General features: G+C 38.0%; 1 protein-coding gene across 4 annotated transcripts in view; it reads left to right on the plus strand.

Moving 5' to 3' along the window:
- LOC136033860 (metabotropic glycine receptor-like) overlaps positions 1 to 15,453 on the plus strand; it is a 232,924-nt gene that overhangs the window by 171,761 nt on the left and 45,710 nt on the right. The window lies entirely within an intron of this gene.

The following is a 15,453-nucleotide window of genomic DNA, read 5'->3' on the forward strand; positions in this document are numbered from 1 at the left end:
TTTTCCCTCTTTGAATGGGCCTCTACAGAACCAAAAAGCCCCTATTAACATTTAAAATGAAGTCATATGTGTGCCACCTTAAAAACGACCCCTATGAACAAGAAAAACTTTTAGGTCAGTTTTTGAGAAAAATAACTTTTCCATTTTTTTTCGGTGTATAAGGATCCCCTTGACCCAATGGCCATACGCTTTTGCGGAAAAATTTTCTGACAAACCAATATTTAAGAGCATTAAATGTTTTTGAATTCTTGCCACTTTCCACCAGATTTGAACTCTCTTAGATCCTTTCCTTCCTGATCCTTTCTAATGGTTTTAAATCGACCCCTAAAGTCACTCCCGAGACATCACACATCTTTTATTTACCTCACTGCTACACGGCAAATTGATTCGGAGTTCAAACGGAGCTGAAAATCCTTGAAACTTTAGTTGCCTTGGAGACTCAAATGTTGTTTACCCTTACACCCTCCTCCACAAAAACCCTTCCCAAGATGTTATAATCACGCCATTTTTGGCAGATTGGATGCATGCTTCTTTTGATTTACGACTGCCCCTCCCTGGAGCTATATTTTGAGGCTCACCTGGTCCTCTTGCCTCCTTTTAAAATTTTAACTAGATCTTCCAAACTGTTCCTGAGGTAATACAAGTACAATATTTCGATGACTTTGGTGTATGTGGTTACTTTAGGTCTGAAGAGCTACTTTACCGGAAATAGATCCTAGTCCAGCAGTGGCTCTTGGTGCCAAAAACTTTATAGAGATTAGAGATAAAATTATGAAAACCATTATTCCTTATCCCCTCCCCCAAGTCAAGACCCATAGTCTACTTACCCCCTCTTTTTCTTCTCAACAATGTCTAAAGGTTTCAACTTGATCCCTGATTTGTTCCCAGAATACTGCAGATATACCGTTTTGATCACCTGGTAGAACATACTGCCTTTTGACTTTCTTCTATAATTAACTTCGAAAAACTTATAGGGTCCATAGGAATTTACAATGCGAAAACATATAGATGGATGGGAAAACAATATTTTTAAAACCTCCCATTCTTACCCCTACCCAAACTCAACATTTGATCTGTTCCCTGATTTGTTCCCAGAATATTACTGATAGACCGTTTTGATGACTAAGGAGCACATAGTACCTCTTCACTTTCTTCAATGCTTAAGTTGGAAGAATTTATAGGATCCATAGGAGCTTAGAATTGGAAAACATTTAGATGGTTAGGAAAACAACATTTTTCGCCCTTCCTACTCTTACCCCTACCCAAACTCAACATTCGAGGTCTCCTTCCTCCCCATACACTTCCTCGAAATTTCCACTTGATCTTTCAAGTCGTTCCTAAAATATTGCAGATATATACCCTATTTTGATAATCTGGTAATGAATAGTTTCTTTTGATTTATCTCTCTACTTAGACGTGAATAGATTCTAACTCCCATGCAGGATAATGGCGGCAAACCGTACAGTTTGATCTGATATAAAACACTTGTTGCCACCATCCCTGCCGCTAAAAAAAAACGGACTTTGAAGTCCCCTACTTTCTTCCCTTCCTTATGAATTAACTGAAAGTTTCAACTGCATCCCCTGAGCCACTTCTGAGGTATAGCAGATACGGTATCTTGATAGTCTGTATGGATATAGTCTTTGCCGATTTAGCACTATCCTTTCCCTCTTCCACTTGCCTCTCCTCCGTAACGCTTTCCTGGGCGTTTCAACTTGGTACCCTCCAATCGGATCCCATGATATTACTGTCACAAAGTCTTGATCAACTAGCAATAAGCAATATGTTTTGTTTTAACCCGATACTTAACTCTGACTAGGTTATAGGTCGTGTAGCGGGATTTTCGTGCAGAAACGTTTAGACGCATGGGAAAATATATTCTCAGCCCACCCCTCTGTCCACTTTATCAAGTCAAAATATGGCTTCCACTTTCCCCCTCTCCTCAAAGAGCGATTAGCCACAGGGCTAAGGGGAGGATGTTGAACAAGAGACATAGTTACTAGATTTTTTGATGATTTTGAACAAAATGGGTATCCCAGAATTTGATTCGACGCTTCAAGGGCTATGAAACTGCTGAGTGGTAGGAAAGGGAACGTGATGGAGGCTGGTTGCCCCCCAATGAAAATAGCAGTAAAAATAGCACTAAACCTCAAAAGTTCCAATCGAATAAGCTCTTTCCTAAGCTTCTACAAACATCCCTTTCATCCAAAGTACCCAGCGAAATAGTCTCTTGGCCCTCTTTTGGGCTCTATTTTCGGGGTGTCCCCTGAAACAACTTTCTTTTGTATAATAGGTTTCTCATGACCCGAGAGCTTATGATGTATGTATAAGACCGATCAGGGGCAAAAATTACTTAGCCCGTTTTTAGGTTCCTTCCTCCCTTTCAACAAAATTTGTACATTACACATTTTGTGTAATCGTATTTACTCAGAGAATTGTCCCTAAAGTTCCAACCCATTGAAGCCGTAAGATCAAACACACCCCGCCTCTTTACTACTATTAAGGCCATCCGTAGGCATTGACAACTCGCATATTTTGTGGCCTCTCTCTTCCACAGTTTTGGGCTCATCTTATCCCCACTTGAATATTCATTAGACTTTCCAACAGTTCTGAACAAAATAGCTATCTCAAAACTTTGCTCAAACTTCTTAGGGAATTACAGGAAATGGGTAGCAAAATAGAGCATGGGATGGGGGCCCTCTTATCATTTTCAACTTTAAGAAAAAAGTGATAAAACTTTCAGTTTTTGATTGATTGAGCCACCTACAAAGTTTCTACGACCCTGATTTCGACTTATAGCGGCCAAAAAAAAAAATATTGTTAAATGGAAAGTGCAAGGCTCTTTATCTAGGCGGTGCTACTGCACTGCCTCTGATGACCTTTAGAAATCCTCCTGTTTTGTAACTGGCAGTCCTTATATGTTCTCAAATTGGTGAAATATTTAAATTTTTAGAAATGTAATACAGTTTGAGCCCCACACCACCTTCAAGAATTTCCAGTTTTGGAGATGAAAAAGAAGCATGTACAGGAAAAAGTCCAATTATCCCAATTTAGGCTTTATTTAGGTTTTCATTAAGAAAAGATTTTCCTGTATGGCTTTTGCGAGACGACATTTGGAGCTAGTGACCCTGCAACGAAACAGAATATCCCTCTCAAATATTAATTTTGTTCCCTTAGCAATTGTCCTGTGGAATGAATTCTTTCTCCTTTTTCTAGGAATTATATCCTAAAAACCATTGTAACTGCAATTGCTACGATACCACTGTTTGTTTCTTAGAAACAAGAAACAAATTCCAAGACGTAAATTTACCTTTTTTCAGCCATTAACAAACAATTCAAACCCTCTTAGGTGAAACAAGAGCAAAACTTAAACTTAAAACAAAAAAAAGTAATCATGTCTAAGCCTATTAAACACATATCAACGAAATTGACAAAAATAAACCGAATCTTGTAGTCCTGACATTCTTCTCTATGTGCAGATTTATACTAATCTAAGACTTGGCTGAAAACAAAAACAACATAGAATTTTTGCACTGCAGAAGCATAAAACCCCTCAGATGTTTCCTTATAGAAGAAAATAAACCATCAAAGATGCGTTTTCTACGATTTGAACTGACTTAATCTGTTACGCTTTCTGTAAAATTTGTCCAATCCAATGATTGCCGTTGTTTTCCATTTCAAACCTAATTTTTATTGTGTGTAGCAGCTCTTTGGTTTTGTCCGATTTTTTTTTTTTTTTTAGTGACTCATTTCTTTTTTACCTAAACCACTGACTTCAATCTATTACGATAAAGGCGTAAGAACATAAACCCTGCAGATATTGCAAAAAGTGCAGACCTCAGATTGGACTGATGCATATGACATCAAATTTTGGAAAAAATCAGCATAATTTATATCTGGGATAAACAAGAAGATGGCTTTTATCGTTCTTTAGCTGAAGCCTAAAGTGGGGGAGCGGAAATGGATTTTTTATAATATATTTCAGGGAAGACAATGTGAACTGGTTCAGCCAAGATTCGAGCCATGGTTCTACTTTCGATCAATATGCATCGCTCAAGGTAAGAAGTAAGTGGGCATCAGTTTCAAACTACAACAAGTCTAAAAGTTCTTAAGATGTGCGACGGTACACCTACCCCGACCGAAGTTGACCCCGCAGACCCCGATAGTGTTGCAGCTTTTGCAACACTGCAAAACCAATTCCTGGCTGTTTTGAATTTGATGTATTATAGAACTTCATTTCTACGCCACTTATGTTCGAAAAACTTTCTTTGAAACATTATCTACTCTCTGAGAAAATATTGGTATTGGGAGGGGCAGGGGGATGCTGGAGGGGACGTACTTCGTATTTCCAGCAACTAAAGCATGTTTTTTGCATCACCCATTTTCAACCTAGCTTCAACATTCTTACCTTTGTGCTAAAAAGTTAACAGGCAGATCAGGAGGTTGGTGGAGGGTACACGACCCGTTTAGTGCATTCAGCTGTTTTTCCTATGGAATCAGGATTTGGATTATTTTTGTACCAAATCCATTTTTAGCTTATTTTTGCACATAGTCATTCAACTTGATGTAGAAACAATGAACTCGTCCGCCTTTTGAAATTTTCAAAATGGAGGCAAATCTTCTCAAGTTCGTAGCTTTTTATGGGATGAATCTTTGTCCTTATTAATTCTTATATAGGAATAAGCAATAAAAAGAAATTCTTTAGACGTATTAATTGTTATCAAATTTCCTTTTTTAGAGTTAGCTCCTTACTTAGAGCTGATGTCACTAACGGTCTGATAGGTCCTAATTACAAAATTGCTTTGTTGTAATATGTTCTATTAGCCATTAACTGGCATGGTAGGGCCTCTTAGACCCCAGCGCTAAGTTTTTCGTCCATCTCGTTTTACTGGGTTACGCTAGTTGGCTGATATCTCGCTTATATTATGGGCCAGTATTCGAAAATGCGTTAACACCATGAAGTTAGTGTTACTTTTTCACCCTTCCAGTTAAGGCTGAATAACTGCTGTTTAACCACATAATAATAAATGGACTTGCCCTCATTATGTATCCAAGACAAAGGAAATGTGGGCAAATTATTTGTCATAGCCTAAAATGCATATCAGGAACCAAAATCAAGTACACTAACTATAAAGAGTTTCAAGACCTTCGTCAACAAAGATGACAATAGTCTATTAGCCGAATGACACATTTGAGTCTCTAAATCGCTTCAGACCTGTAATCCAAGTTATTTCTGTTGATGTGTGCCTTAAAATAGGAGTTGTTAACCCCTCGAAAACTGCTAAATGGTTTATCTCACGAAAGATCTCAAAACTTACTAAATAATCTTATCGAACTTAATTGGTACTATAAAGCTATCTGTCACTTTCATATTCATATGACTGTAAATTTGTGGCACAAAATAAAAGAAGGATACACCAGTCAGTAGAGGTACGTAACACCTACTTCCTTAAGAGGACCGCGATCTAAAACCAGATTATTAATTAAATTATCTCATTCGTCTTTGAGTTCCTTTCTTATGGCACTTGGTATTGACCAAGTGACATATAGCGATCGCAAATTCTGTCGGTCTGTCTGTCTGTCGGTCTGTCTGTCTGTCGGTCTCTCCCGGTTTTGCTACTTAGGCACTTCCAGGTAAGCTAGGACGATGAAATTTGGCAGGCGTATCAGGGACCGTATCATATTAAATTTGAAACAATTATTTTCTCGATTTGACCATCTGGGGGGGGGGGAGATGTGGCCGGTTAATTCGAAAAAAATAGAAAAAATGAAGTATTTTTAACTTACGAACGGGTGATGGGATCTTGATGAAATTTGATGTTTGGAAGGATATCGTATCTCAGAGTTATCATTTTAATCCTGACCAGATCTGGTGACATTGGGGAGAGTTGGAGGGGGGGGGGTGGAACCTAAAATCATGGAAAACGCTTAGAGTGGAGGGATCGGGATGAAAATTGGTGGGAAAAATAAGCACAAGTCCTAGATACGTGATTGACATAACCGGAACGGATCCGCCCTCTTTGGAGTAGTTTGGGGGGAGGGTTAATTCTGAAAAATTAGAAAAAATGAGGTATTTTTAACTTACGATCGGGTAATCAGATCTCTACGAAATTTGATATTTAGAAGGATATCGTGTCTTAAAGCTCTTATTTTAAACCCCGACCAGACCTGGTGACATTGGGGGGAGTTTGGAGGGGAACCTAAAATCTTGGAAAACGCTTAGAGTGGAGGGATCGAGATAAAATTTGGTGGGAAAAATAAGCAGAAGTCCTAGATACATAATTGACATAATCAGAACGGATTTGCTCTATTTGGGAGAGTTGGGGGGGGGGTTAATTCTGAAAAATTAGAAAAAATGACGTATTTTTTATTTACAAATGAGCGATCGGATCTTAATGAAACTTCATATTTAGAAGGACCTCGTAACTCAGATCTCTTATCTTAAATCCCAACCGGATCCAGTTTCATTGCGGGGGGCAGTTGGGGGGGGACCGGATATCTTAGAAAATACTTAAAGCGGAGAGATCAGGATGAAACTAGGTGGGAAGAATAAAAACACGTCCAAGATACGGAACTGACATAACCAGACCGGATCTGCTCTCTTTGGTGGAGTTGGGGGGGGGGAGAATAATTTGGACAAATTAGAAAAAATGAGGTATTTGTAGCTTACGAATGGGTGATCATATCTTAATGAAATTTGATATTTAGAAGGGTCTCGGGCTTTAGAGCTCTTATTTTTTTTCCGACCAGATCTCTTGACATTGGGAGGGGGAAGAGTTGGAGGGAGAAACCGGAATTCTCGTAAGCGTAAAAATTGGGGTATCTTTATCTTATGAATAGGTCATCGGATCTTAATGAAACTTGATATATAGAAGTATCTTATGTCTCAGATGCTCCATTTTCGACTCGAGTTGGATCCGGGGACATAGGGGGTTGGAGGGGGAAACAGAAATCTTGGAAAACGCTTAGGGTGGAGAGATCGGGATGAAACTTGATGGGAGGAATAAGCAGAAGTTCTAGGTACATGATTGACACAATTAGAACGGATCCGTTCTCTTTGGAGAAGCTGGGGGGTGTTAATTTGGAAAAATTAGAAAAATTTAGGTATTTTTAACTTAAGAACGGGTGACCGGATCTTAATGAAATTTGACATTTAGAAGGAAATCATTTCTGAGAGCTCTTATTTCAAATCCCAATTAGATCTGTTGACATTGGGGGGAGTTGGGGGGGATCTTGGAAAACGCTTAGAGTGGAGGAATCGGGATGAAGCTTGGTGGTTAGAATAAGCAAGTGTCGTAGATACGTGATTGACTTAACCGTACTGGATTCGCTCTCTTTGGGGGAGTTGGGGGGGAATAATTCGGAAAATTAGAAAAAATTATGTATTTTTAACTTATGAACGGGTGACCAGATCTTAATGAAACTTAATATTTAGAAGGTTCTTGGGCTTTAGAGCTCTTATTTCAAATTCCTACTAGATCCCCTGACATTGGGAGGGGGGAGAATTGGAGGGAGAAACCGGAATTCTTGTAAACGTAAAAATTGGGTTATCTTTATCTTACGAATAGGTGATCGGATCTTAATAAAACTTGATATATAGAAGTATCTTATGTCTCAGATGCTCCATTTTCGACTCGAGTGGGATCTGGGGACATGGGGGGTTGGAGGGGGAAACAGAAATCTTAGAAAACGCTTAGAGTGGAGAGATTGGGATGAAACTTGATGGGAAGAATAAGCGGAAGTTCTAGATACGTGACTGACATAATTAGAACGGATCCGTTCTCTTTGGAGAAGCTGGGCAGTGTTAATTTGGAAAAATTAGAAAAATTTAGGTATTTTTAACTTAAGAACGGGTGACCGGATCTTAATGAAATTTGACATTTAGAAGGAACTCATTTCTGAGAGCTCTTATCTCAAACCCCAATTAGATCTGTTGACATTGAGGGGAGTTGGGGGGATCTTGGAAAACGCTTAGAGTGGAGGAATCGGGATGAATCTTGGTGGTTAGAAAAAGAAAATGTCGTAGATACGTGATTGACGTAACCGTACTGGACTCTCTCTCTTTGGGGGAGTTAGGGGTGAGGTTCTTTGCTTTGGCGAGTTTGGTGCTTCTGGACATGCTAGGACGATGAAAATTGGTAGGCGTGTCAGGGAGCTACACAAATTGACTTGATGAAGTCGTTTTCCCCGATTAGACCATCTGGGGGGCTGAAGGGAGAGGACAAATTAAAAAAATGAGGTATTTATAACTTACGTGTGGGTGATCGGATCTTAATGAATTATGATATTTAGAAGGACCTCGTGACTAAGAGCTCTTATTTTAAATCCCAACCACCATAAAGCCTCTGATTTTCCCTTAAAATCAACCTATTGATTCTTATAATTTTGCTAGAGCTCATACAATTTGAGCTCTTGGCTCTTGGCTCTTCTGACCTCGTCACAGGTGACATATGAACTCTTAGCTCTTGTTTGTAACCTCAAATGCATTAAAAACAAAAATTAGGTACACCAAATAGAAAAACATGTCAACTCGCCAAGGCAAATAAGACCAGGGTAAAACAGCCAACCGTTACTTACAATTCCCTCTCTTTTCTTAATATATAAACTATATTTTTGTTTCTAATATACGCCACAGCACGAAAGTTTTCAGCCCCTCTAAATTTTGAAAAATGGTGCTGCTACCCCCTTACCGAAAAATTTACTATGCTCTAGTGAAAAAGCTTTAGGTTTAATAGAGAGTAGAAGGGGTTTGTATAAGAATTATCTGAGTGATAGGTCGTATGAAAACAAAAGGAATGTAAAGAAAGTGGAGAAAAAATTAAAATATGAACCAAGGAGATGTGAAGTGGAGGCCATGGATAAAATTGCTGAGGATCTGGAAGATGCGGCTAGACGGCATAATAGTAAAATATTATACTAACATATTAATAAATTGAAAGGGAGCAGCCAATCCCGACTAGTCCCAGTTTAAAATAGACATGGGGCCACAATTAGTGATAAGCAAAAGGTTAAAGAAAGATGGGTGGAACATTTTGAGAAAGTGCTAAACCGAGATACATTTGCAAGAAAAGATTTAGATGAAAATGAAAAAGTTTGTGATACCTTGGATGCGAAGGAAGATTTGTTTAGTGAGGAAGAATTAGCGACAGTACTAAAAGGATTAAAAAATAATAAGGCTCCAGGTACTGATAGTATGATTAATGAGTTTCTTAAGTACGGTGGCTCTGAGGCTAGGAATAAGCTACTGAAGATTATCAACATGATTTTTGAAAAAGGGGAAGTACCCAATGATTTTAGGAATACCTTAATTAAACCACTGTATAAGAAAGGTGACAAGAGCGAGTGTCGTAATTATCGAGGCATTAGTCTGGTTTCTATAGGTAGAAAATTACTGAGTAATATGATACCTTTTAGACTGAGAGATGCTGTAGACAAAGTTTTAAGGGAAGAACAATGTGGCTTTAGAAAAGGTAGAGGATGTGTCGGCCAAGTTTTCATTCTTAGGTTAATAATTGACAAGTCCCTTCGTTGTCAAACACCTTTGGTTCTCAGTTTTATCGATTACGAGCAAGCTTTCAATTCTGTTGATAGAAGAGCGTCATACATATAATTATCATTATATGGTATACCAGAAAAATACATGAAAGTGATTTGTGCTATGTACGAGAATAATACTGCTGCGGTTAAGGTAGGAAATGAGGTTAGCAACTGGTTTTGTATTAAATCAGGAGTGTATTAAATCAGGAGTTAAGCAGGGTTGTGTTCTATCCCCCTTTATACGGATCATTCGTCTTAAGGACCACAGGAAAGGCAATTTGAGACCACGGAATCAAATGGGGAGGATGAACGCTCCTGGACTTAGACTATGCTGATGATTTAAGCATATTAGATGAAAGTGTGAGCAAAATGAATGAATTTTTAGAAGTTTTGCGAGTTCAGGGTGCTAAAATAGGCTTGAAAATTAATGTTAAGAAGACAAAGTCACTAAGGCTAGGAATAAGTGAAGATGAACAGGTGACGTTAGGTAACGAGAAGATTGATCAGGTTGGGAGCTTAAGTTACCTTGGTGGTATTATTAGTAAAGATGGTGGGAGCAGTGAAGATGTTAAAGGTAGAATAGCTAAGGCTCAGGGTGTTTTTTCACAGTTAAAAAATGTTTGGAAGAATACAAAGATAAGTCTGCAAACCAAGATTAGAATATTGGAAGCTACAGTGATGACAGTGGTCAAATGTGGCTCTGAAGCATGGGCGCTCCGAAAAGCAGATGAAAATCTACTAGATGTTTTCCAGAGAAATTGTCTACCGATTGTTCTGGGTACCTGGCTGACTAACCGTATTTCAAACAGTAGGTTACACGAAAAATATGGTTCAATATCTGCTTTCTAGGGCTATAATGAAAGAAAGGTTGAGATGGCTAGGCCACGTTCTACGGATGAAGGATGACAGATTACCGAAGATTGTCCTATTTGGCCAACCGTCTGGGGCTACACGGAAAGCAGGTCGTCCTTGTCATGGTTGTAAGGATGTCATAAATAAAGATTTAAAGGAAATGGGAACTTCCCGGGAGGGTGTAATGAGGGAGGCTTTAAATAGATTAGGTTGGAGGAGGAGCGTGCGTAGCTGTGTTGGCCTCAGGCGGCTTGGTGCTGCAGTGAGTTATTATTAGTAGTAGTAGTACCTGTCTCTCTCCTTAGAGGAGATGAAACCGAAATTTTCACTCCCTAAAAATTATCAAAAGCAATGTAGGCCTACACCAACTAGCAAAAGATGCCAACCCCTCAACACGAAGAAAACCAAGGAAAAAAATAAGATTGTTACTTACATGTCCCTTCCTTGTCTTTAAATTTGAACCAGATTTTGTTTTTATCTGACAAGAACCACAACACTAAAGTTGTCAACCTCTCAAAATTTTTTAAATGTATCGTATTATCGAATTTTGTTAGACAAAATGGAGCCTATATTATTTGATCAACACATCAACGACGATTAGCGAGCCTTAAAAAAAGTCTACCTGCCTTTGTTCAAAAGTATATTTTCTAACCACGGGTCAATTTACCAATTTCACTACTTAGAAAGAAACGAAGGATAGCTCCAATTTCTTTTTTAATTGAGCCAAGTAAGCGTTACATATCTCAAATACTTCTCTATTTGAGTTCAGCTTCGATATAAAACTCATGCTCGCCTGGCGGAACGGAGCTTTCCCGACGAAAGCAGAAACATGCTTCAAAGGAACGTAAGCATTGGTGAATAGTTTCAAATAGTTCTCTCCAACATAGACCCAGGGTGGATCCAGGGGACCATCCCCCGTAAGATTTTTCTGGTGCCCTCATTACTTGTTTTTTTTTCTTTTTCAGTCTTTTTTTGAATAAATTTGTCAATTTTGTCAATTATTGGCACCTTTGTCACATTGCCCCCCCCCCAAGATTTTACTAATTGGCACCTTTGTCATATTTGACCTCCCCCAAGATTTTGCTCTAGGTACGTCCCTGACATAGACTATAAAATTTCATTTCAACTAAGTCACTAAGCAACTGAGCTCCGGGTCAATTATTAGTGAAAACCTGTTTTTTTTTCGGCCCCAGAAAAGAGTTATATGCATCTTTTCAAAACCGTAATGTCCCATTTATCGATCTAGTCTGAGGTCCACAATATCCGTAAAAACCACGGAAATTAGGTTCTTAACATTTTCTAGCAATAAGTTGAAATTGGCGGACTAGGAAAAAAGAGAACAAACTAAATGGAAGAACACAATCGAAATAGATATTCAATTCAAGGTAAAAAAAAAAAAACACTCTTAACAGAACTTTGGCCAAAATCTGTAACTGATAACCCTTTCCCAACCTGTTAACTTCCTAAAAGCTATCGTTTCATCTACATTTTATGAAAAAAGAAATGTATTTTGAATAGTGTGGGTTGTTTTTTAAAACGGCGACGAAAATAAAAAAAAAAGATAACCGTGATAATCAAAGTTTCAGTGAATGATTAATGAAACGAAACTAAGCATTTAGAATAAATTGATATTAATTCCTAGAAATCTTTGACTTTCAAGATTGAATTTTTTGCTTAACAGAATTTTTATTTTCATTTATTAATATAATTATAATAAAATGTTGAAATTAACTTGGGTTTCAACAGGGTTGATTAACAACAGGGAAAAATTAACTTTGGGTTTGACTAAAGCACAAATGACTCAATGGTCTTTAAAAATCTGAAGGGGGGAGTGGCCTTTTCCTGATTGTAATAATTTCTGATCTTTTTGTGTTTATGGTACGCGCACCACTTTGTCTGGGTAGGGACTTTCAAGCACCGAAACCCTATAGGCAACTATGTATTCTCCTGATGACCCCTTGTGTTGGGTGGTCGCTTTTGAACTATTTGTTTGATTTATAGTCTTAGGCATTCGGCTTATGACGACTTATAATTACTGACGACACGACTGCCTGTACATGGACTATTCTTTGCGGTTGAATGTGTATGGCTATACTGCTTGACCTATGTAATTGGATGGGTGAGTAGGGTTAAGGCTTCGTTCAAGTACTTATCTATCTTAATTACTAAAGTAGAAAAACAGTCTTCCCTTTCTCTCTCTGTCTTTTTTTTATGTTCAGTTGTGTGGTGTGTGTTGGTTTCTGTGTTTGTGCTGTTCTATTGATAATTTCTTTTTTTCACTGTATTAATCCAGGTTAGATCCATTGCTGGTGGAAATTTTTTTATTTATTTTCTTTTAACATCAATAACAGCACTCCTATACACCCTAGTATCTTGTATTGATCCTGCTAGTCTTCGGTTTACAATAGCATAATCAATAACGTTTGCTGTTTTATCATCACGTGAATACCATTTCAACTTAAGGGCCATTTTGTGACAAAACACCGTATTTATTATAACTAGGTTGTTATACCTACAAAATTGCAAAAGTCAATAGTCATTACTGTTTTCTTTTCCTACACCAAATTTACCTAGGTTAGGATACCGTCTATCCTTATTTCTACCAACCCGGGCGTTAAAGGGTCCTAGCAAAAAACTCGATATTTCTGTTTTTCTGTCTTACCTGGTACGATGTCTATTTGCTCCTGCAACTGTCAGTAAAATTCATCTGAGTCACTAGTATCTCAATCAGTTGGTTCAACAAGGGCATATACTACTATGACTGATACCCTGAAGTTTTTAGTCCTAAAATGAGCAACTAGTATTCTATTGTTAATACCTTCCCAGCCTAAACATGACTTAGCAGTTTCCTTATTCATCATGAGCCCTAATCCCTGTCTATATACCCCATCCTTCCTGCCTAAGTAAACAAATTCTATGTCACCTAATTTCGTGCTTCCTACCCTTGGGATATGAGTTTCTGAAACTTCGAATGAATCCAGATCAAATCGTCTGAACTCGTCAGTCAAAATATCGATGCGATAGTCATTTTTTAACGTCGTACCATTCCAAGTTCCAATTTTCATGTTCTTTAAATCTTTGAAATTATTTTGGCCTCAGAAAAGCAATGATCCCGGATACCAGTGCAGGACGGGGAACAACATATCTTCTCAAGTCTACACCGAAGCACTTAAGCCGGCTTAGAACCGGACAGCAAGAAGTCCCTAGAACCTCCAGTAAGTTGGAGGCTTTGTGCAATCCTGGGCCCATCTTGGTCACAACATGGTTTTCAGCACTTGGCGATGCTCTTCTATCAACAAGAGTCGAAACCCTGCACAGACAGCCTCAAGCCTATTACCTCCGACTCATTATATATCCATGCCTACAAATATTATGCTGCTGCGGGGAGGCAACCCATAGTAGATAAATTAGCTAGGAAGTGGTTTTTCAGCCAGAAAACGCCCATCAAAACAAACCAAGCCCAGAAAAACATCCATTAATCAGAATCCCGTGCAAGTGCTGTCTTGTCTACTAAGCTGTAATATCCTCAAGGGGCGCCATTCCTCAGGTAGAGTGGCGCCCCTTTTACTCACAATTACTTAGATATGCAATAATCTGTAATAGTTATGCTAATTTTAAAAATAGATGTAAGATTTTAAGCTACAAATTGATTTTAAGAGGTTTCTCTGCAAATAAATTAACTTGGCAATTTAAAAAAATTATTTTTCATTATAATGAACCTTTAAGTAAATACAGAAAGAATTTTTAAGCAATGCTTAGCGAAATTTTTGGTTTATTATGAAATTCTTGTAATTGGGAATGGCGGTTCCCTTATCTTTGACAGCGGATTTCAGGCAGAATTTGCAGAAGATGTATTTTTTGAATGTTGTAATTTGCATTCACTTTCTAGAATTTTATTTAGGTTATATCTGCAAAGGGATTGAAGAATTTATAACATTGTAAGAACTTAAAAAGCGTTCAGTATAAATATACAAGGCTTAGATATAAGATTATTTAGTTTACCACAAATACACGAGGGCCAAAACCAAGGTAGGACAAGTTAGTTCAGGAGCTATTTGGTAGTTTTGCAAGTGTTTAGTAATATGCATGTATTTCAGGGTCGATACCTATTACGGGGATGCCATAATGAGCTTATGGTAGACGTGCCACTTTGCCTGGGTAGGGATTTTAAAGCACCGAAACCCTTTAGGCAAGTGTGTATTCTCCTGATGAGCCTTGTGATGGGTGATCGCTTTTGAACCATTTGTTTGATTTATAGTCTTAGGCATTCGGTTTATGACGACTTATACTTACTAACGACACGACTGCCTGTCCATGGACTATTCTTTGCGGTTGAATGTATATGGCTACGATGTTTAACCTATGTAATTGGATGAGTGAGTAGACTTAAGGATTCGTTCAAGTACTTATCTATCTTAATTATTAAAGTAGGAAAACAGTCTTCCTATCTCTTTCTGTTTTTTTTTATGTTTTGTTGTGTGGTGTGCGTTTGTTCCTGTGCTTGTGCTGATCCACTGATGATTTCTTTTTCACTAAGTTAAAAACCAGGATGCATATAGTGTCTTTTGACTTGGTTCGAAAACCCCCACAAATTGTTTTAGAGATTTTACTTAATACCCTTATTTTCTTAATACCCTATTGTAGATGTGCCGTTTTAAGAGCCTGGATGCATATAGTGTCTTCTGATTTAATGTGAAACCATAACCTTCTTCAATATTCCCTGAAAGTGTAAGCTCAACGCTTTTACTCATTCCTGAGAGGTTGTAGATATGGTTTTTTAAAAACCCGGATGCATATGGTGTCTTTTGATTTATTTCAAAGTCTCCTCAACCTTCACCAAACATTTGCACTTAAAAATACAATTAGCCGCTTCTAATTCACTACAGATATGCCCTTTTAAAAACTTAGTTTCATTTGCTGTCTTTTATTTTAGTTCAACATCTCCCTCAAGACTTTCTGTAAGCTTCAACTTAATGCTCGTAGACCATCTCGAGATATTGCACCTACGCCCTTTGAAAATCTAGATGTACATTGGGTAATTTCATCTAATTAAAAATTCGATTA

Source organism: Artemia franciscana, chromosome 12, assembly GCF_032884065.1.
Source record: "Artemia franciscana chromosome 12, ASM3288406v1, whole genome shotgun sequence".
NCBI lineage: Eukaryota > Metazoa > Arthropoda > Branchiopoda > Anostraca > Artemiidae > Artemia > Artemia franciscana.